The following is a 21,444-nucleotide window of genomic DNA, read 5'->3' as shown; positions in this document are numbered from 1 at the left end:
GCTTTAGAGGTAGTTGTGTAGTTCGGTTTGCTATGGAGATTTGCTTCTGCTCTCGACAACTATTCCCCCCCCCCCCATAAATTTGACTTTAATGGATGCCTATCTAAATGGAAAAGGTGTCTCATTTGAAAAACCCATCAAAGATTGTGGACTGCTAGCTGGTAGTGGGGGTTCCTGCTGTTGCAAGTTCCAACTAACATATGTTATTGAAGAAGTAAGGGCTCATTGAAGCATTATAAGTCCCCTTACACTAACCTAGGTTACCTATTGAAATTTTTCATATTTTTACTGTGGTGACCCAGTACAGAGTATAGCATACTACCCGCCCTGTGTGGCAGATGTTGCCTTCAGTGTCCATCTTGGGCCCACACTACTCAGAACTCTATATCTACTACAGTTATGCTATGGTTAATGTATTGTCATTTATTGTACACCTGTTGCTTTAAAGGGGTACTCCGCTGCCCTGCTTCCGGAGCTCCGATCCCCAGCGTCTGGAAGTTTGTTGTTCTGAACGCTGTGTGCGGGGTTCCGTGTTCAGGGCCGCCCCTCGTGACTTCACACCTGCCCCCCTCGTGACGTTACGCCTGCCCCCTAAACAAAAGTCTATGGAAGGGGGCGCATCTATCCTGCCTCAGTAAAGTCAGTTTTTCCGTAACCTTGCATCAGACTACTTATTGCCCAGTGCCTGGCCCAGGAGAAGCTGTCTCATCCTTGGGTGGTGTATAGGTTAACCATGCCCTGGCATTACGAAAATGTTAATTGCACATTATCCTCACCCGACACCATATTACTGTCACATTTGCTCTTTGAAAACCTTCAATTCGCAAACCTATTTTCATTACAACCATTACTGTTTTTTTAAATATTATTTCTATGTATTAACTGAGCCTATTAACATAAGTGACAGTGCCAAAGGGTGTTATATAAGACCTAGAACTTTAGCACAATGATGAGAAGAACATGAAACTTCTTTTTACTTACCTGCCCCATTCCCCATCACCTCCATCATATGGTGCTGCTAAGAGGCGCTTCCTGGTTTCCTTTTGACACACAAAAAGTACCCTCTCAGCCTATTACAGGTTTTGACCGGTCTCAACTAGTGATTGGCTGTGGAGGAGATTCCTGCCAGTCAAAAGGAAAGCAAGAATCCCGCACAGCCAGGGCTGGGCACTGTGGGACATGGCAGGGGTCTGGCAGGTGAGTGAAAGTTTTTTCTCCTTTTCAGCCCAGCCCCAGCCTGGACACACACTTAAAGTTTTATTAGACAAAAGGAGGGTAGAGTTTAGCTTCTTTATACAACAGTGTAATATCTTAGAACGTTGTCTTAGTGAATCCATAAGATAATGTATTTATTCTGTGATCAAGTACCGTAGATAAAGAAATGATAGCGTCCTACCAGGAGAGATGATCATTCTGTTCTTCACAGCATGTTTACTGTAGTATCTTTAGTTTTTAGTTTTTTAGTTATTTTTTTTTTCTTAATCCAAGTTTCCTTCCAAGGCATCTGTCCCCCAGCCAAGCTACTTACAAGGAGGCAGAGTGCTCCAGACACTGCTGGAAGCTTTATGTAAGACGTGACTGCCTAGCTGTATGAAACATCTGATGAAAAAGCAGACAAAACACCGTTTCCTCACTGAGACAGAGGCCTGCTTTATTTCTATGTTAATATATAATATTTTGTGAAACCCGATGTCCCCTTTGATACTCCACCTACAGATCAGAGCCAATTACTTGTGTGGGCCATTAAATATAAAAACTAAGATGTGTGGGCCATAAGCATTCTTAACTCTGACTCATGTATTAAGGAGTTTAGTGCACTTTAGTATTTCTCCTGTAACAAGGCCTTAAGAAATAACAGAAAAGATGACTAAGAAACATAAATGTTTTCATTTAATATATACATCAATATTTTAATTTATTATATACTGATATACTGTTTAAAAATAAGAGTAGACCATGTTTCTGGGCTCTTGACATGCTGGGAAATGTCCCTGGGCTTTTAGCCTAATTTGCCTAATTAAAAATGCTAATATTTTGGCACTGAAAGGACTATATAGATAAAAAAAAATAATAATAATAATTATGGCTGTAATCATGATGACTAGCCCTAACTAGGGTTGCCACCTTTCTTGCAAAAAACATACCGGCCGTGCTAATTTGCATAATGAATTATATATGCGTGACATCACAGGATACACATATGCAGGGGAAATGTTGTCCTATTCTGAACCCTATAATTATATTTCACCTTATACGGGCCTGTTTGAGGGCTCATTTTTTGCGCCCCAATCTGTAGTTTTTAACAGTACTATTTTTGTTTTGATGTGACATTTTGATTGCTTTTTTTAAAATAAAATTTGGTAGTTGCAGTTAGTTACTAACTACCACTCCCAGCATGCCCTGATACAGCCTGTGGCTCAAGTCGCTGCCCACCAACGAAAACTACAACTCCCAGCATGTTGGACTAAATAGTAGTGTGGTGTCCCGGTATGGGACCTGGTCCTGTCCCTGTCTAAAGTCCCCTCAGCCAGAGTCCCTCCATTTCCATAGAGCTCTCCTGTAGGGCTTACCCCTGGTCGCCTCATATAAAGTGTGTGGATGTATTGTTTAATGTTTAGGAAATATAAATGTATAGGACCTTTCCTAGGTCATGTGATGAACAGTTGTTATGTATAATTGTTTAAGGACCTTACTGGGTCATGTGATGTACCCAGAGTTCACTGGGTTCAGGACTTACAGGTTTGCTGACCAATGAGCTTAGTCCAGCCCCCTATTATAGTCCAGCCCCCTATTATATAAAGGGCTGTAGTCTGTAAATTCTCTTTCTTGTTCCTGCACTCTCTTAACTCCAAAGCAAGCACAATCCGCAAATCAGCATAACTTCATTCAATTCATCTAGGCCAAAGCCTGAAAGAACCAGCAGCCACTAAAACAGTGAGTTATCAAGCTTGACCTATCAAATCCTGTGCGACAACTATTAGCTAAAATCTTATAATTAGTAGCACAGTGGCCTGCATAAAAAAGATCATTATTTCAAGTCTCAGCAAAACCTGTGAGGAACCTGCATCCCGGTTCTCTCCGAAAGTTAAGTTAAGTTAAAGTTAAGTTTTCCAGTTACTTCATAAAATCTGCTGTGGACATTCCGTTTATTATCCCTTCCGTTTGTGGGCCAGTTGGCGGCAGGAACATTACTATTAAGCAAACTTCACCCTGGCGTCACGACAACTAAGGGTCAACACTAGTGTTGAGCGGCATAGGCCATATTCGAATTCGCGAATATTCGCGAATATATGGCCGAATATTCGTCATATATTCGCAAATATTCGCATATTCGTAATATTCTCGTTTTATTTTCGCAAATGCGAATACTTCACGTATGCGAAAGTTAGCATACACTAAAATTAACATAAGCGAAAATTCGCATATGCGAAAATTCGCACGCCAGTCTCACACTGTAGTATTAGAGCCTTCTTTACACCACACAAGCTGGAAGCAGAGGGATGATCACTGTGATGTGTACTGTGGAAAAAAAAAACAAAAAAAAACGAATATTCGTAATTACGAATATATAGCGCTATATTCGCGAAATTCGCGAATTCGCGAATATGTGATATTCGCGAATAATATTCGCATTGCGAATATTCGCGAGCAACACTAGTCAACACCACCAGACCGTTCATTCACCATTGCAACACCCCAGTCACCATAGTAGTATATAGTATAGGTCAGTGTTTACCAACCCGGGGTGCCTCCAGCTGTTGCAAAACTACAACTCCCAGCATGCCCGGACAGCCAACGGCTGTCCGGGCATGCTGGGAGTTGTAGTTTTGCAACAGCTGGAGGCGCTGTGGTTGGGAAACACTGGTATAGGTTATGGTGCATTCCGGGAGCTGGAGGATTGGTAGGATAAATTCTGGCCATTGCATTGCCGGTATTTTTAATATAAAAATACCGGCAGGGTGGCCAAAATACATTTTTTTTGGAAAAAATAACTTGTGTCATGTAGATATCAGACACAACTTGCTAAATCTATAGTTTGTTGACACAGACTCTACAGGGGGGGGGGGGGGGGTACATATGGGTTTGAATGACTTCAGCCTAAATGTATGTAAACTTATAACTAGTGTTGCTCGCGAATATTCGCAATTCGAATATTATGCGCGAATATCGCATATTCGCGAATTCGTGAATTTTGCGAATATAGCGCTATATATTCGTAATTACGAATATTCATTTTTTTTTTGTTTGTTTTTTCTTCACAGTACATCACAGTGATCCCCCCTCTCTGCTTCCAGCTTGTGTGGTGTAAAGAAGGCTGTAATACTACTGTGTGAGACTGGCGTGCGAAAATTTGCATATGCGAAAATAAGCATATGCGAATTTTCGCATATGCGAATTTTGTATATGCTAATATTCACATATGTTAATTTTAGCATACGCGAATATTCGCATATGCAAAAATAAAACGAGAATATAACGAATATGAGAATATTCGCGAATATATGACGAATATTCGTCCATATATTCGCGAATATTCGCGAATTCGAATATGGCCTATGCCGCTCAACACTACTTATAACTTCTATTGTAGTTATATTGCAGATATGGATGTAGATGGTTGCATAGATCCGCACAAAGACTGTTTTGATAAATTTTAACCACTATGTATTGGGTCACATGTAGCGCATCTGCAGAGCTTTTGATACCGCGTATTTCAGCTTTAAAATACACTATGTCAGTTCCAGCAAAATCTATGGCATTTAAAGGGGTTCTCTGGTGGAAAACTTTTTTTTTTTTAAATCAACTGGTGCCAGAAAGTTAAACAGATTTGTAAATTACTTCTATAAAAAAAAATCTTTACCCTTCCAGTACTTTTTAGCAGCTGTATGCTACAGAGGAAATTATTTTCTTTTTGAATTTCTTTTTTGTCTTGTCCACAGTGCTCTCTGCTGACACCTGATGTCCGTATCATAAACTGTCCAAAGCAGGAGAAAATCCCCATTACAAACCTATGCTGCTCTGGACAGTTCCTGACACGGACAGTGGTGTCAGCAGAGAGCACTGTGGACAAGACAAAATAGAAATTCAAAAAGAAAAGAATTTCCTCTGTAGCATGCAGCTGCTAAAAAGTACTGGAAGGGTAACAATTTTTTAATAGAAGTAATTTACAAATCTGTTTAACTTTCTGGCACCAGTTGAAGTTTTGCAGCCAATGGCTGTCCGGGCATGCTGGAAGTTGAAGTTTTGCAACACCTAGAGGTCCACCGCTTGAAGACCACAGCATTACAGTATGTATGTAATTAAAAAAAAATTTTGCGTAAAATATGCACGGAATTAAGGCGGAATTCTGCGCAGATTTTCTACGGAGAATATAGGAGGAAACTGTTTATTTTATTTTTTATTTTTTTTGCTGGACTACAACCACCAATTTCCCTTTTTATTTATTTACAAATTCCGTGCGGAAACGATTTCAAGCAGAACATTTTTTACCATTGACGTCAATGGACTTCTGATCGTGTATTCCGCAAGAAGAATGAACATGTTCTCGCTCCCGCTAGCGGAATTCCGACGCGGAATTCAGTTCTGCTAGAATTCCGCTTCGGCAAAGCAGATGTTAATTATTTCTAAGCGGAGAATTCAAGAGGAATTACTCGAGTAAATTCCTCCTGAATTACTCAGTGTGAACACATCCTAACACTTCATTGAAGGAGCTTTAATATTACTGTTAGCTAGATGTCCCCAATTAGCCTGTCATCTTGTATTGTGTACCTGTGGTTACAGTTTAGTGTTTGTTAATAATTCTAGTAGCTGGAATAAATGTCATTATAATTTAAGATCAATTCTAAGATATCCTCACAGCATCTCTATACAATGTTTGGTGTGAAAACAACTCATTACGGTGCAATTATATTCTATTTAACCAATTGCAATGTTAATAGTGTTTTATTTTCTAACATTTATTATGTTTTCTCTTTAAAGGCTGCACTGACACAGATTGTTTATGGACTTCGTTCTCTGCGTGTTTTTATTCTCTTGCTGTAAGGTAAGTTCTATCACTGTATAGAGTATATATTAAGCTTGTGCCTAGTCAATCAATACCTAACAAGAGGTAAAAAAGATGCCCCTCAGTATTCTCCATAGAGCAATGTATGCACCTACCTACTGTTTTAGACACTGCCAATGAGTGCGTTCACACACTATTACTAGCAGCGGGTTGCCCCCTGCGAGTTACGCTACCATTGATTTAAAGGGGTACTCTAGTGAAAAACTTTTTTTATTTTTATCAACTGGTTCCAGAAAGTTAAACAGATTTGTAAATTCCTTCTATTAAAAAATCTTAATACTTCCAGTAGTTATTAGCTGCTGAATACTACAGCGGAAATTATTTTCTTTTTGAAACACAGAGCTGTCTGCTGACATCATGAGCACAGTGCTCTCTGCTGACATCTCTGTCCATTTTTGGAACTGCCCAGAACAGCATATGTTTGCTATGGAGATTTCCTTTTACTCTGGCAGTTCCTGAAATGGACAGAGATGTCAGCAGAGAGCACTGTGCTCGTGATGTCAGCAGACAGCTGTGTTTCGAATGGAAAAGAATTTCCACTGTAGTATTCAGCAGCTAATAAGTACTGGAAGGATTAAGATTTTTTAATTGAAGGAATTTACAAATCTGTTTAACTTTCTGGCACCAGTTGATTTAAAAAAAAAAACGGAGTACCCCTTTAAATGGGTCCACAATAGTGTCAGATTTGTGGACTGTCCGTGGACCCATTCAAATGAATGGTAGTTGCTAGTTACTGGCGTGTGAACGCACCCAAAAAATGTATATTGCCTAAAGCCGATCTTCTCCATGGCCTTTAGTATTGTCTTAGTATTCACAGATTACGATCAGAAATTAAGTAATTTATGAAAAAAAAGGCATGGTTTAGAGTCTATAGGGGAAATGTATCAAAACCTGAGCAGAGGTAAGTTGACTAGTTGCCCCTAGCAACCAATCAGATTGTTTATTTTTTTATTTTTCAGAGGCCTGTTTGAAAATAAAACAATCTGGTTTATATGTGCAACTGGTCAACTTTTCCTCTGCACAGGTTTTGTGAATCTCCTCCAATGGCTGACCCCCTTGGGTTGTATCTTTATCTATATTTAGGATTTTCCACCTCCATTTTTGACCTTATAGCAACTAAGGCTTGTTTTATACATAATATTTCAGTTATGATCACATTTTATTTTAAGGCAAAACCAGGAATGGGTTTGAAATGCAGAAAAGCTGCACATCTTGGTTTTGGCTAAAAATACTGACTAAAATAGTGACTACTTGTAGTGGTGAAGTATATACTAAGACATTGGCTACAGGAATCCATGGTACTGGTGGTAACAGACACTCTTAATGGGGGAATTTATTATTTCTTGCACCATCACAGAGTGGCAAAATTTTTCAGATGCCAACCTCCAAATTTGCAAGAAAAAGGTTTAGCTTAAAAGTAGAGGTTGTGCACAAGTTTTGCATAATTTTGCAATTCTGCACTGGAGCAGGGAAAGGTAAAGTCCCATAGACTTCTGAAGGTTGAAAAAAACAACCTACATACATGTACATGTATGTAGGTATTTATTCTGGCTTTTTTCCTCCCGATTCTTCATATGGTTAAATTTGTTTTCCCTTAGTCCCAACAGCAGCACACAAATATCCCATCCTTAGTTATTGATTTAAAATGTTCTTGTTATTAAGCAATGCAGCCTGTGGGAGGAGGCCTTATATAGGGAGCTAATTAAAGTTTAATTGCTTTGGCGGAATAAAAAATTCCACCGTCCTGCCAGCTTCACAGGGGCAAAAACACCCCACTTGTGCTGCTGTTAGGACTAAGGGAAAACAAATTTACGTTAAAAATTAACGCTTATCACCAGCTGCAGTCAGTTATTATTCTAGTCCTTTTTTTGGATGTGAGAATAACTGTGCATGCACTAATTTTTCTTCTGTCAAAAATAAGGGACGTTATTGCTACTGAGCATGCTCAGTAAAGCCTCTCAACCGGGAAGTCAAAAATGGGTTAAAATTAGTGGACAATAATGGATCAAAATAGATAAAATAACACATCATAACGGATGGCTAATGTCCGTTATTTCAACAGAATGTCCGTTAAAATAACAGACATTAACGGACATTGGCCATCCGTTATGATCAGTTATTTACTCATTAAAGGGGTACTCCACTGGAAAGCATTTTGTTTTAAATCAACTGGTGCCAGAAAGTAAAACAGATTTGTAAATGACTTCGATTTAAAAATCTTAATCCATCCAGTACTTATCAGCTGCTATTTGTTCCACAGTGCTGACCACAGTGCTCTCTGCTGACACCATTTTAGGAACTCTCCAGAGTAGTAGCAAATCACCATAGCAAACCTATCCTGCGCTGGGCTGTTCCTGACATGGACAGAGATGTCAGCAGAGAGCACAGTGGTCAAAAAAGAAAAGAACTTCCTCGGGAGCATACAGCAGCTGATAAGTACTGGAATGATTAAGATTTTTAAATAGAAGTAATTTACATATCTGTTTAACTTTCTGGCACCAGTTGATTTAAAGAAAAATGTTTTCCAGTGGAGTACCACTTTAATTCATGATCCGTTACAGCTTAATAAGGGTGTAAAAAGGCAGGAACATGATGGCAGTGTAAATGTAGCTGTCACGATGCCGGCTGGCAGGTAGTGGATCCTCTGTGCCAGAGAGGGATGGCGAGGGCCGCGCTAGTGGACCGGTTCTAAGCCACTACTGGTTTTCACCAGAGCCCGCCGCAAGGCGGGATGGTCTTGCTGCGGCGGTAGTGACCAGGTCGTATCCACTAGCAACGGCTCACCTCTCTGGCTGCTGAAGATAGGCGAGGTACAAGGGAGTAGGCAGAAGCAAAGTCGGACGTAGCAGAAGGTCGGGGGCAGGCGGCAAGGTTCGTAGTCAGGGGAGATAGCAGAAGTTCAGGTACACAGGCTTTAAACACACAAAACGCTTTCACTAGGCACAAGGGCAACAAGATCCGGCAAGGAAGTGCATGGGAGGAGGATAGATATAGTCAGGGACCAGGTGGAAGCCAATTAAGCTAATTGGGCCAGGCACCAATCATTGGTGCACTGGCCCTTTAAGTCTCAGGGAGCTGGCGCGCGCGCGCCCTAGAGAGCGGAGCCGCGCGCGCCAGCACATGACAGCAGGGGACGGGAACGGGTAAGTGACCTGGGATGCGATTCGCGAGCGGGCGCGTCCCGCTGTGCGAATCGCATCCCCAACGGCCATGACAGAGCAGCGCTCCCGGTCAGCGGGACTGACCGGGGAGCTGCAGGGAGAAAGACGCCGTGAGCGCTCCGGGGAGGAGCGGGGGCCCGGAGCGCTAGGCGTAACAGTACCCCCCCCCTTAGGTCTCCCCTTCTCTTTATCCGGTAACTGCCTCCCCTGGGATGAGGACACCGGGAAAGGATGGAGGGATTCCTCAACGGCAGGCAGAACAGCCGGAGTAGGAATGGGGAGAGAGGGCAGAGGGCGAGACCTGGCACGGGGCAGTGTGACACCAGGACGAGGGCCATGAGGGGACACAGGGGCTTGCCTGATGGGACTGGGAGGGGGGGAGAGGCATTTCCTGTGGCAGGCAGAGTCCTTAATGACCTTAGGGGGACCGGATACAGGAGGAACCACAGGGTCACGGCAGGGAGTACTGGGAACCGGTTGAAGGCAGTCCTTGGAACAAGAGGGACCCCAACTCTTGATCTCCCCAGTGGACCAATCCAGGGTTGGGGAATGGTGTTGAAGCCAGGGTAGTCCAAGGAGAACTTCAGAAGTGCAATTAGGAAGGACAAAAAATACAATTTCCTCGTGATGAGGTCCGATGCACATTAGGAGGGGCTCCGTGCGGAAACGCACGGTGCAATCCAACTTGGCTCCGTTGACTGCGGAAATGAGGAGTGGCTTGACAAGACGGGTCACCGGAATGCGGAATTTATTCACTAAGGACTCCCGAATAAAATTCCCAGAAGCTCCAGAGTCCAGGCAGGCCACGGCTGAGAGGGAAGAGCTGGCTGAAGTAGAAATCCGAACAGGCACCGTGAGACGTGGAGAAGCCGACTTAGCATCAAGAGACGCCACACCCACGAGAGCTGGGTGCGAGCGTGCGTTTCCCAGACGTGGAGGACGGATTGGGCAATCCACCAAAAAATGTTCAGTACTGGCACAGTACAGACAAAGATTCTCTTCCTTACGGCGATTCCTCTCTTCCAGGGTCAGGCGAGACCGATCCACTTGCATGGCCTCCTCGGCGGGAGGCCTAGGCGCAGATTGCAGTGGAGACTGTGGGAGAGGTGTCCAGAGATCTAAGTCTTTTTCCTGGCGGAGCTCTTGATGCCTCTCAGAAAAACGCATGTCAATGCGAGTGGCTAGATGAATGAGTTCATGCAGGTTAGCAGGAGTCTCTCGTGCGGCCAGAACATCTTTAATGTTGCTGGATAGGCCTTTTTTAAAGGTCTCGCAGAGAGCCTCATTATTCCAGGATAGTTCAGAAGCAAGAGTACGGAATTGTATGGCGTACTCGCCAACGGAGGAATTACCCTGGACCAGGTTCAGCAGGGCAGTCTCAGCAGAAGAGGCTCGGGCAGGTTCCTCAAAGACACTTCGAATTTCCGAGAAGAAGGAGTGTACAGAGGCAGTGACGGGGTCATTGCGGTCCCAGAGCGGTGTGGCCCATGACAGAGCTTTTCCAGACAGAAGGCTGACTACGAAAGCCACCTTAGACCTTTCAGTAGGAAACTGGTCCGACATCATCTCCAAGTGCAGGGAACATTGCGAAAGAAAGCCACGGCAAAACTTAGAGTCCCCATTAAATTTGTCCGGCAAGGACAGGCGGAGGCTAGGAGTGGCCACTCGCTGCGGAAGGGGTGCAGGAGCTGGCGGAGGAGATGGTTGTTGCTGCTGTAGCTGTGACTGTACTTGCTGTAGTTGTGACTGGAGTTGCTGTGTCATGGTGGTCAAGTACGACAGCTGGTGATCTTGTTGGGCGATCTGACGAGCTTGCTGGGCGACCAGCGTAGGGAGGTCAGCGACAACTGGCAGAGGAACTTCAGCGGGATCCATGGCCGGATCTACTGTCACGATGCCGGCTGGCAGGTAGTGGATCCTCTGTGCCAGAGAGGGATGGCGAGGGCCGCGCTAGTGGACCGGTTCTAAGCCACTACTGGTTTTCACCAGAGCCCGCCGCAAGGCGGGATGGTCTTGCTGCGGCGGTAGTGACCAGGTCGTATCCACTAGCAACGGCTCACCTCTCTGGCTGCTGAAGATAGGCGAGGTACAAGGGAGTAGGCAGAAGCAAAGTCGGACGTAGCAGAAGGTCGGGGGCAGGCGGCAAGGTTCGTAGTCAGGGGAGATAGCAGAAGTTCAGGTACACAGGCTTTAAACACACAAAACGCTTTCACTAGGCACAAGGGCAACAAGATCCGGCAAGGAAGTGCATGGGAGGAGGATAGATATAGTCAGGGACCAGGTGGAAGCCAATTAAGCTAATTGGGCCAGGCACCAATCATTGGTGCACTGGCCCTTTAAGTCTCAGGGAGCTGGCGCGCGCGCGCCCTAGAGAGCGGAGCCGCGCGCGCCAGCACATGACAGCAGGGGACGGGAACGGGTAAGTGACCTGGGATGCGATTCGCGAGCGGGCGCGTCCCGCTGTGCGAATCGCATCCCCAATGGCCATGACAGAGCAGCGCTCCCGGTCAGCGGGACTGACCGGGGAGCTGCAGGGAGAAAGACGCCGTGAGCGCTCCGGGGAGGAGCGGGGGCCCGGAGCGCTAGGCGTAACAGTAGCCTTAGATGGGTGTCCGAAGTTGGCAGAATGAGCCAACATTAATCTAATGGGTATGGCAAACTTTAGAGATCACTGTAATTTCACAACAGAGAATTAGTCACCAAACAAAGAGTACTTGTATGGTGAATTACCAGTTCATTTCTCATGGACACAACGTCTCAAGTGAGTCATGTAATGGCAATCTATCATTAGGTTTGTGAAAGAGGATTACCTAAAAACATACTGCATATGATTTATGCTCCCTAAATACGTGAGATGGTTACATCACTATACCATCAGCACGCCAAGACTACATCACTTGTATAGAAGCCTGTTGTCCTGTAGAAGGAGGTGGGGCTTAGTATCATGTGTTACTTATACTGCAGACTGTGGAGGAAAACTAGAATATTAGTTTTGGGCATTATAGGGGTTATTGGATTTTAAAAATACTGTACCTCTCAAACAGCTCTCTTTTGTGCAATCTTCCCTATAATGACATAACTTCGGCAATACTGATTGGCTGCCTCAGTCATATGATGTCATGTCTAGGAAAGATGTCTCCAAACACAGAAGCTGCGTCTTTGTGGTAGAAACTATGTTTTGTTTTTAAATCTTTAAAAAATCCATTATGGAGTATTTTCACAAAGAGCTGTTTAATGAACGTGCCTGTGCCCTATTTCTAAAGTATATAGTATGCAGGGGTGAAATTTATAAAAATAGCAAAACTAGACTATCAGTTGCAAACCATAGGCATTTAACCCATTAAGTGCATATCAACCTTTTGAAAAGATTAAAATAAAAGTTCAAATATAATTAAATAACATAAAAGCCTTTACTCACCTCTTAGATCTCATGGCCATCCATCACAGAAACTCTGGTGGGCACCCCGATCCTCGTTTATTTGTGACTGCTGCAGCCAATCAGTGGCCTCAACAATCATTATGTACTGGCTCCTGTCACTGAGCAATCAAGTACTGTACTACTGGCATCATGGCTCCTATCACTGAGCAATCATGTACTGTACTACTGGCATCATGGCTCCTATCACTGATCAATCATTTACTGTACTACTGGCATCATGGTTCCTATCACTGATCAATCACATACTGTACTACTGGCATCATGGCTCCTATCACTGATCAATAATGTACTGTACTACTGGCATCATGGCTCCTATCACTGATAAATCACATACTGTACTACTGGCATCATGGCTCCTATCACTGATCAATCACATACTGTACTACTGGCATCATGGCTCCTATCACTAATCAATCATGTACTGTACTACTGGCATCACGGCTCCTATCATTGATCAATCACATACTGTACTACTGGCATCATGGCTCCTATCACTGATCAATAATGTACTGTACTACTGGCATCATGGCTCCTATCACTGATCAATAATGTACTGTACTACTGGCATCATGGCTCCTATCACTGATCAATAATGTACTGTACTACTGGCATCATGGCTCCTATCACTGATCAATCACATACTGTACTACTGGCATCATGGCTCCTATCACTGATCAATCACATACTGTACTACTGGCATCATGGCTCCGATCACTGATCAATCATGTACAGGATCAGGGTACCAGGATGATTATTTTTCTTACCCTCATGTCTCCGGTAGGCATAACAAACAGTGCAAATGTCAGAGGTGTATGTCTGGAGCATTTCCTGATGTATAGTTCCAATGGGTGTATTGATCCCATGGGCATGCAGTATGTATATTAAATAGTGCAGTCAACTACAAAAGGTATTCCAACATATACCTCCTTCATGTATGCCAAATGGACATGGCAGATCAGGGCAGCTCTGTTGATATGATTGATGTATCTTTCGGGAAGCTTTGTGGCTCATATGCTGGGCAATGGAAATGACTCCAGTGCCAGATTCGGGTTGATGCTAATGGGGTCTGTTGGGATTTCTAGTGTGGTGTGTGGCATTTTACCAGACAAAACAGCAATGCATGCTGTGCAACTTTGTCTGGGATTTTTCCAAAATCTACAACTTTGACTCCTAATGGAACTTCCACCGCAGAATAAGGCTTTAGAATATTGTTGTTTTTCTAGCATTTTCAGATAAGTAATATAATAGGGATATTTTTCATGCACTTACACCTGGTTTCCGAAATTAAGAAAGTGGGAAATATTACTAAAGCCTTGGCATGCGCAAAAATTGTAGCTGAAATCTATGCCAGCCCCTAGCTGTAATGTATGAGCAGCCCCAGGTACAACTACATTTTAAGAGGCTTGCACCTCTTACTGAATTAGGAGCAGAGTAGTCTGTGTCTGTGGTCTTTAGCAAGTCTGCCCCATCTTTTATTCAGTAAACAATCTAAACTACAATAAATTCTGCAGTCCTTACCAGGGCCGGACTGGGTGTGAAAACCAACCCTGGAAAAAATTACATACCAGACCCATAGTGTTGCGTCATTATACCAGCACATCATCATTTTCTTGTTCATAAAAGGTAAAATATAGTTCCCCCACATTAGGTGCAGTATACAGTAGTCCCCCACATTAGGGGCAGTATACAGTAGTCCCCCCACATTAGGTGCAGTATACAGTAGGTCCCCCACATTAGGTGCAGTATACAGTAGTCCCCCACATTAGGTGCAGTATGCAGTAGTCACCCACATTAGGTACAGTATACAGTAGTTCCCCCACATTAGGTGCAGTATACAGTAGTTCCCCCACATTAGGTACAGTATACAGTAGTTCCCCCACATGAGGTGCAGTATACAGTAGTCCCACAGACATATAGCTTTCAGCCATATACAGTGTACGGCTGGAGGCTGTATGCCTGTTTCCGCCTCACTTCAGTATTCCGACCACCGCTCGGGGGTCAGGATCTACTGCTATGGCCTATGGGCCATAGCAGTAGATCGTGAACCCAGAGCCGTGGTCGGAATACTGAAGATGACGTGCCGCTGGTCACTTACCATGCGCGCGCGTCCTCCTCACTGCTCCGCTCTGCTCTGTTACTATGGGTGCACGCACGGGGCATCAGTGACGTTCTTGCGTGCGCTACGTCCTGGCCGCCCCTGCGTTTTTAAAGTTAATGTGGGGCTGGCAGCCGCAAAGAGGTAACCGGGGCATCCTTGTGTCCCGAAAAGATTTTCCGGGAAACAGGGATGTCCCTAATGTGACGTGGTCCCCTGCGGGCATGGGGCCCGGAGCAGAGTGCCAATGATGACGGCCCTGTCGGCTGGTGGCCGCTGGAGGAGGAAAAAATGGCTGCGTGCACATCTCAAAGCGGCCCTCCGGGAATCTTCCCGGTATCCCGGTAGGCCAGTCCGGCCCTGGTACTTACACTTGTGACTCTTTGTATACTATTTCAGCAGCTAAAAATGTAATCATACCCTAGTAAGTAATCTGTCAGAATCTAGTGCTTTGTGAAAATATCATACATAGGGTCCTATAGTTAAAAAAAAAATAATAATTATAATACAGTATTTCAAAGATTTCATGGGATCAAGCTTGATGGAATAGCAAGGAAGTCTAAGCAATTCCATCCAGCAGACCACGTTGAATAAATCGTTAATGGAGGCCAAAATGACACATTTTTGCTTTTGCTCTTGCTCTCCTTCAGGTATATGGGGGTATATGGATCTGTTTAATGAATGTGCCTGGACCTGTCCCTGCGTTTGCATTTATTGGACTTGGCTGTAAACTGCTTAATACAGTGTGAAAACAGCCTTAGTGAGTGATGTCAGGTCTATAGTAGCATGAAGCTGTGAAGAACCCCTCTGTCTCTACACTGAGTGCTAAACTGCTTAAAGGGGTATTCTTCCCCCAGACATCTTATCCCCTATCCAAAGGACCCCCGCGATCTCAGCTGCAGCACCCCAGAACTTCGCTCCATGCCGAATGACTGACGATGCAGGGCAAAGGCGCGTGACGTCACAGTCATGCCCCGCTTGTGATGTCACGGCCATGCCCCCTCAATGCAAGTGTATGGGAGGGGGCGTGACATCATGAGCGGGGCACGGCCATGACGTCTTGAGCCTTTGGTGCTGCACCCGACGCTCTAAATGAACGTTGGGGGCAGCATGGAGATTGCGTGGGTCCCCAGCAGCGGGAACCCCGCTATCAGACATCTAATCCCTATCATTTGGATAGGGGATAAGATGTCTAGGGCCGAAGTACCCCTTTAACACCTGCACAGCCTCTTAGGATAGGAACGTAATTACAAAATATATAGTATTTTATACACAATGTTGACTTTATATGCCTTATTTATTTATCAAAGTGCACATTTAACTGGAAGCTCAATAAAAGCCTAAGAAGTGAATGAATCTTACCTCCAATTTTATGGTTTTCTTAACCCTTAGGATACGGGAAAATCTATTAGATCTGGAGGGTCATTTAATATTAAGCCCACACAGGGAGCTTGTTTATAATGTGGCCAGAAGCAGGGCCCACATCCATCTTAATACTGCACCTGCATCTGAGTATTGATTCTGCAGACGTTATGTGGAGATCATGTAAACCTGAGACACATTTTATATTGTAAATTGAGAACAGTCAACTGTTAAAATATTTCCCAGATGAGCAGGAAAACAATTCTTCCTCCATCCGTTTACATCTAGAAATGGAAATTCGTGCCATCTGGGATGTGTAGGCATTTCCATGTGAAAATCATTGAATCCTTTTTGACTGTTCTACTAGTGAGCATCTAGAAACGCCAGTGTGTGCGCCGTGTTCTCCAGCATAGTTTAATATACATATAGGCCTGAAAAATTCAACCTATCCTGGTGCACTGTGCCCCCAACTGCAAAGAAAGGGCATTATGTGGCCCCTTGGGGATCTGCTGACTAGAAAGGAGAAAGTGGCATAAAGAAAAGCTATATTTATGCCCAACCTCATTGATGTCTTTTCTTTTAATAATAGGAGACCTGACAGGCCTGTTTAATATGGGCAGTTTTATAACATTAAGACTATGTTCACACGAAGACATTTCCACGACATTGCAGAATTCCGACGTCCGCAGACACAATGAACATGTTTATTGTTTCTGCAGATTCCACCTGGAAATACATTGTCATCTATGGAGATGGAGCATTTCCGAGCGGTCCTAGCGCCAGCAGAACATTCAAATGCCTATACAGTATATATATATATATATATATATATATATATATATATATATATATATATATTATGTTGTACATGTTGAATATTGTACATGTTTTATATCATATTATACAATAATTGATTGTATTACACAATGATGTTGGTTGTATCACCCTAATGCACTGTGTATCACTAGCTTGAAAAAGGCTCTTTGTGACCTGAAACTTTGCTGTTTTTGCCATGAGTGAATACATTTCCACGATTTTGTTAAGTTTGAGAGTGCTGTGCTGATCATTGTTTTTATATATACATATATATATATATATATATATATATATATATATATATATACACACACACACACACACATGTATAGATTATTTAAGCTAGCAAATTCTTTTTACAAGCATTTTCAACAAATAGTAAGGACTATCCCTACAGTAGGAACTGTAGAGTCACAGCCTGGTTGCAGCCTATTGCAATAAAGCATTCTTAAAGGAGTAGTGTACTGCAGAGTATTTTTAGTCTGTCGTGCCCAGGCTGAAAAGAAAAAGTAAAGAAGCTTGAACTCACCTTTCTGTCTTCCCCCGTAGCGCCGCTACAGCTGATCGGTCCTCCAGTCCAGTCTTCTTCCTTCTTCCATGTGCACGGATCGTCACACTGCGCTCAGCCTGTCACTGGCTGCAGCGATGTCCCACCTCGGCCGGTGATGATCCGTGCACAGGAAGAAGACCGGACCGGAGGACTGATCAGCAGTCGTGGCACTCCGCAGGAATGCAGGAAGGTGAGTTAAAGTTTTTTTTCCAGCCCAGGCACAATGGACTGAATATACTCTGCAGTAGACTACTGCTTTAAGACTCTTTTATTTACAATTAACTTTTGTGGAAGATGTACAGAATATAGTGAATGGAGCTATGACATTTTCATGAAAGAATCTTAACATTCTTTGATATCGTTGAAATCTGGACACCATGTGTTGGGATGCTTGAATGGTTTGGAAATAGTCTAATAGTCAAATGTTTTCAGGACACATTCTGGTGAAATCCATAACACATATGGGCCCTGCATATCATGCTGTGGGGGTCAGACATATGGATATATGTCTGACCCTCACATCATACATGTACAAATGCCGGCTCACCGCTATGAATGACAAGTAAGCTATTAGGAGCAGCAGCATGAGCCTCCCTGCACTGCTTTACTTGTCATTCATAGCGGTGAGCCGGCATTTGTATATGTATGATGTGAGGGTCAGACATATATCCATATGTCTGACCCCCACAGCATGATATGCAGCTGCTGCCCACTATGAATGACAAACTCTTAGCAGCGTGAGCGGGCAGCAGCCTTCCACTCCGCCGCTAATAAAGTTTTCATTCATTGGCAGCCAGGGGAGGGAGAAAATATGAATATTAATATGCGCAGCTGGGGGGGTCAGTATATATATATAAATATGCGCAGCGGGGGTCAGTATATGCACAGCAGGGGTCAGTATAGATATATAATAGCGCTGGGGGGGGCAGTACATTTATTCAAGCACAGCGGGCACTAAGTTTGATATAGCGCAGCAGGGGGAAAGATATATAGAAACGCTGGAGGGGCCAGATATATACCCCCCCAGCAATTCTATACATCTTTGCCCACCACAGCGCTTCTATATTAAAACCCTGCCAGGAGCCCTGATTGGCTCCTAGGTCCCGGCCATTCAGGGCTTCTGGTGGGAAATTTTAAAATGAAAGTTTACAGTACATTGCAGGGGATCGGAACATGCCGCCCGCTCCCGTGCTTAATAACATCGGATCGGGTCTCAGAAGTGAGACCCGGTGCGATCAATCCCTCAGCCCCTCTACTACTACCCCCAACATGGAACAGACCCTGTTCCATGCTGGGGGTAGCAGGATTCACTCCGTTTTGAGGACTTTACCGACAGCTCTGAGCTGTCGGCTTTCTGTGAAGCAAAACTCACAGGTTTTCCTGTGAGTTTTCTTCACACTCGGAGTGTTTTTTCTCTTTTTGACGGGTTCACGCCCCTTTTCGAGTGAAACACGCCCATTTTGTAGGTTAAAAAAAAATCTCGGAGTGTTTAAGAAAATGTAGGTCGTGCGCCTAAATTTAAGTTGCAGATTTGGTCGCAAGCGGGATGCGACCAAATTTTAGGCGCAATAACCGAGAAAAAGCATCGGTTATCCTTTAGTAAATGAGGGCCATGGTGTTTTCTGAAAACTAAGTAGAATTTATATATCGTTTTTCATTTATGATAAAATTCTTGCTATGCTAAAGTGAAGGTTTAATGTTATCATGTTGAGTACCTGCATAAATACATATTCCCTACTATTATCGTTATCTATTTAACTGTGTCTGTGGGAGTTTGTAAACTGTTCACCAGAAAAAAAGAACAAACTGTGATTAAAGTGCTTGAAATGTCTAAGTGATCACTGGCAGAGATGGTTTTATCCATTATTCATCTGTAAAAAATATGGAAGTTTTACTGTAATCCAACCAATGTAATGGACTTCTTGCTCTATTCCCAATACTCTAGAACAGCTATGTTTAGTCTTTTCAGGACTTGTCTGCCAGTTGGCCATAAAAGTTAAGCCTTAAAGGGGTATTCCAGGAAAAAAACTTTTATATATATATATATATATATATATATATATATATATATATATATGTAAAAAGCCTAATTGGCTGCATTTGTGGGAGTGGCGTGGGATATATAAACTCCCCTCTCCCACAGGTAGGGGCGTATGGCTCGTGGGCGGTATCTCTCTTGCAGAATACCGTGTTAGGGCGTACGTCTCGGAGGTGTTAGTCGTTGCAGTTGGTTTGCAGTTAGTTTCGTGTTGCTGCCCAGGTCGGTGAGTATCACTCCTGCCGCAGCCCCAGGCCCCTGTCCCAGTTACCCGCCTGTTACCTGCTCGTTGCCCACTCTGGGGGAACGCCGCTCCTGCGGGTCGCGCGGCCCGTCCTCTCCTGCCGGCCATCAACAATGCTCGGCCGGCCGAGGGGGGGACCGGGTTGTCGGGCCCTGCACTGCGGCGTTCTCCCCGGTGCTGCGTTTCTGAGTGTGGGTGGTGGACCTCCCCGGTTCTGCAGCGCCGCCATCGCTCCGGCGGTCCCGCCGCTCTGCCCGGGTCTGGTGCCTCGCTTCCACGCCAGCTCCTGCCTCGTGCGTTGGGTGGGCGGGGCTTCTGGCCCGGGGGGGGGGAGGTGACGTCATCGTCCGGCACCGCGGCGCTGCCGTGGCTCAGCCGGAGGGCGCTGCCGCTGACGGCCTCCCTCCTACTGCCCCGGCCAAAGGGAGGGTTTTTCTGGGACCCACCACACAGTCCCGCTCCCCTTCGCCGCTCGGCTGGGGGTGGGGGGGGTCGCTTCGGTTTTCGTTTGGAGCCCACGCACGGAAGCCGCAGCTACCCTCCAGGGCACGCAGGACCTCCTGATCACGCCGGATTCTCTCAGGTGACAACAACCCCTTCCCACCACTGCCCCCCCCTTTTTTCGTATTCACATGCTAAGGTGGGCACATGGCAAGAGACGCAAAGCCCAGCCGGTCCTGGTTGCCAGAGGGAGGGGGAGGGGGTTTCAAGGGAGCAGGGTTATGAGCTGCTTGTCACCACTACTGCACTGAACTTGTTTGCATGATGTCACTGTATACATATATGTAGCATGACAGCCGGTTGCTCTTCAGCGTTGGCAGTTACTGTCAGTCAGGTTGCTTCCTGCCTCATCACGTTTTGCTTGCTCCACAGGGTACCAGGTGGTTGGATTGTGTCCGTATTCCCGAAACATCTCATACAGCTTTCAGTTGAGGTACTTACCAGAATTAATAATAGAGAGGGAAACTGTATGTTCTCCCTCCGTCTATCACTCCATGCTCATCCCGTACATTTACGCAGTCACGGGCACTCCCGCCACCGGTCAGGACGGTGCTACTGACACGCCTTCAGAGCCACGTGCGTCACCACACTCACGTCAATCGGCCCCAGCCTGACTCAATTTCAGTTGGGGCTTGACGACATGGTTGTTTCTGACTCCTCTTCAGAACAACTCGACACCACTCATAGGCAGAGGATCACCTGCATCTGACTCATCTTCAGTGGGGTCCTCTGCGTATGCTGTTCTGACTCTTCTTCAGCGCAACAGCATACACTTAGCCTCAGTTTCAGTATTACACCTTCCTCCATCACACCCTTCGGTCAGTCACATTCATGTGTAATTAATCTTTCCATAAATATCCACAGCTGGAAGCCGTTGCCGTGCGGTCAGTACTCCCGGTGACCATAGACACAGAGCTATACTGCGAACATTTCGCTGGTCTGAAAGCCCCCTCCTGCACCGCATGCAGGGTGACCACGCATTCTTCCAGCTGGTGCCCGCAGGTCAGCAACCTAGGGGAACCCAGCACCAGTAGGAGCCTGAACACCTTCACCCCTCCAGCTCCTAGGAACATGGCCGCTTTAGATAGGCTCGGTAGACCAGTGAGGTACCTGGGCAAGACCCAGATCTGCAATAACTTCAATCTTTCCTCCTGCATGTACAGCAATTGCAGAC

At 44.8% G+C, this 21,444-nt stretch overlaps 1 protein-coding gene across 6 annotated transcripts in view; it reads left to right on the top strand.

Moving 5' to 3' along the window:
• The window catches only part of LOC130282279 (sorbin and SH3 domain-containing protein 1-like), a 404,864-nt gene that overhangs the window by 52,236 nt on the left and 331,184 nt on the right, over positions 1-21,444 (top strand). For all 6 annotated transcript variants that reach the window (XM_056530335.1, XM_056530339.1, XM_056530338.1 and 3 more), the window contains exon 2: positions 5,980-6,043. The gene's annotated coding sequence lies outside the window, so the exon portion shown is untranslated. The remainder of the gene's footprint in view (positions 1-5,979; positions 6,044-21,444) is intronic.

This window comes from Hyla sarda, chromosome 7 (genome assembly GCF_029499605.1).
Source record: "Hyla sarda isolate aHylSar1 chromosome 7, aHylSar1.hap1, whole genome shotgun sequence".
In the NCBI taxonomy this organism is placed as follows: domain Eukaryota; kingdom Metazoa; phylum Chordata; class Amphibia; order Anura; family Hylidae; genus Hyla; species Hyla sarda.
Note: the sequence above shows the minus strand (reverse complement) of the source record. Positions and strands in the feature narration are given on the sequence as shown.